At 36.5% G+C, this 2,791-nt stretch overlaps 1 protein-coding gene across 1 annotated transcript in view; it reads right to left on the bottom strand.

The window, feature by feature from the left end:
* Positions 1–2,517, bottom strand: part of LOC107570749 (coiled-coil domain-containing protein 47-like) — a 9,369-nt gene extending 6,852 nt beyond the window's left edge. Inside the window, exon 1 of the mRNA XM_016257000.1 lies at positions 2,381–2,517. The gene's annotated coding sequence lies outside the window, so the exon portion shown is untranslated. The remainder of the gene's footprint in view (positions 1–2,380) is intronic.
* Positions 2,518–2,791: the final 274 nt, after the last annotated feature.

Below are 2,791 nucleotides of genomic sequence, written 5' to 3'. Positions count from 1 at the left end.
AAAAAAGGTAATAAAAAAAGTAAAAAAAAAAAAAAAAGCATGGTTACTACACTTTATATGGCACACATAAGTCTGCAAGATGAATGTTAAAGATCTCTTGATCTGGGGCCTGTACCATGATGGTGGCTGAACAAACTCAGGGTTACAGGATTAGTTTTGAATTGACAAAACCAAACCACTCCAATCCGGCTTTGTTGGTACCATGATGCTGATCATCAACTTTCTTTGTCAACTCAGGCTTTGACCCTGAGTTTGTGGAGCGCGTGCACATGAATGTGTGACATCAGGGACAAACAGCCAATCACATGCCTTGCAACACAGAGCAAGTGTGATTCACTTATTTGCGAGAGCCAGCGAGATTCAAAAATCTTTTCTTAAAGATTAAGAGATCTTGAGGAATATGAAGATAATAAATGCATTTACACTTAAGTACTTGTCCATGAAAGAGGACAAATAAAATAAATTATCTTGTTCCATTAGTGCAGTCACAAGTAAAACTTGTGAAGTTATATATATATATATATATATATATATAGTGATTTTTATTTTTTTAAAGCTGTAGTACAGACAAACAAGACTTAATTGTTTGGTATTCTCATATAATACCAATAACTAATGTTTACACTGCAAACCAGTCAAGTCTAAAAACACTCTTCCCTGTCCTATCTATTTAGGTTCACTCTTCACACTTCAATAGTGGAACAGCAACAAGTGAAAGAGAAAAGGAGGAGGAGGCCGGTCAGTCTTTTCGGAGTCTCATCATGAGAGCCTAAGCCCTTAAGATGTTCACTGAAGTCTTCTAATTGGCTGAACCTCTTTATTAATCGCCATACACTAAGCTGATTTGCTCTTACTTTATGGTCAATTTAAGGATGAGATATAATTCACTTAATATTATTGACACACATAAGTAAAAACACTTCATTTTATTACAATACATTCAGTTCCACTTTTCAAGCTCATCATTTGAAAAAAAAAAATCCAAAGAAATTTACACATGAAATCAGTGCTAATTAATGGGTTAAATCAGAATCAGCAAATCAGAAATCTTTTTTATTAATGGGTATTTGCCATCTGGAGCCAAATTTTTAGGACCATATAATACATTTGAGGACGCATATCTTGTCAATGTTATCCATACATGCTAAGCATTTCAACTTAACTAGTTAGTCAATTACAGCCATATCAATCAAATCAAGTCATATTTGACTAATATCTGAGAGAACATTCCTATATTTAGGCCTAAAATACACAATACTAGTGATAAACGAAACGTATCAGATGTTACAAATGAAAAAAACAGAGGAATTTATTATAAGGACTTTTTGGGCCCCACATCTTGAATTACAGGGCTCTTCCCCCTGTTCATTTCTGTCCCTCGTCCATATACAATATAATATAGAATAACAGTACATTAAGCATCTAATCCAATGTGTGCACATCCTGACAGGACAGGGAGTGAAGCAGATGGCTCATATTTAGACACTTAGCTGCGTTTCCATCCACCTATTTTTTTTGCGCATTTTGGAATATCACATACAAAAGGCTGGATGGAAACGCCAGAGCAAAGTCTGTCGTCAAAGTATGTCTGTATAATTGTCTAACACGACTGCGTTCCCAAACAGCAGCATTGACAGCATTACGTCAGCTCGTTCTGAGCTGCAAGTCATTTATATCATATGAAAATGATTATATTCAGTGGCTTCTCCTATATTCTTAGTGAGATTTAGTGCCACAGTTTACCAAGAAGTGGCGATTTTGTTCTCTTTGACTCGTTGGATGGAAACGGTGCTTTATTCGCATATGTTTTATGCGATATTCCAGTTTTGCGCATAAGTTTAATTCGAATCTTTGGATGGAAACATAGCTACTAGTTACATGCAGCTCGTAATGTCACATAGCAGTTACAACCGGGTGTCAGTTTATACTCCACCTGTTACGAGGCTGATAATTGAATAACTTCTCGAAACTGCAAACCGTAAAGTCAGAGAGGACGTGATTGTTGATCAACTATAACCCGGTTTATCCTGTAATTTCGGAAAGGCTCGTCATGCCAGCGCCAATGCCTCGCTAAACTAAAACTTTATTGCTAAATTACACTGCTATGAAACAAAGCGCACACAGATTTTCCGTGCGAGTCGTGCCAGGCAAATCAAACAAATCTCCAATCTGAAGGAGAAAAGCTATCCAGTCCTGTCTACCCCATCCCCCGTGACACCGGTTCCAGTCAAACTGATGATAGCTCGTTAGCTCGCTAGCTGCGGCAGCTACACCGTCAACCTTAGAAAGCTCATTTCTGCGCCACTGCGGCTGCGTCGATCGTTTCCCCTCACTGCTTTAATACCAGTCGACGATAACGTCAAAAATCGCGTAGACGTACCTGTAAATGTCGGTGTTTCCTTCAGTGGCTAACAGTGTGTGACAGCAGCTGTACCCCTCACAGGAGAGGCGAGGGTCATCTGACCTGCTCTACCCACAATGCTGTGCGAACCCTGACAACAAGGATAAGAAAAGATCGGGGCGTTTATGGCGCTCTGATAAATGATTAACCCTTAGTTTATTATAAAACTGCGGTTGAAGTAGCCTACTGTTATTACTCAAATATGCATGATAGGCATATTTAGATATTGCAGTTAGCTAATTGTTTAAATAATAAAATAAATAAAAAAGTTATATTTAAATAATAGAATTGAAATTAAATATACATATATATATATATATATATATATATATATATATATATATATATATATATATATATATATATATATATATATATATATATATATAT

The sequence above is a fragment of the Sinocyclocheilus grahami genome, unplaced genomic scaffold (genome assembly GCF_001515645.1).
Source record: "Sinocyclocheilus grahami isolate Dianchi unplaced genomic scaffold, SAMN03320097.WGS_v1.1 scaffold1500.1, whole genome shotgun sequence".
Lineage (NCBI taxonomy): Eukaryota > Metazoa > Chordata > Actinopteri > Cypriniformes > Cyprinidae > Sinocyclocheilus > Sinocyclocheilus grahami.
This window is presented reverse-complemented; position numbering and strand designations above follow the sequence as displayed.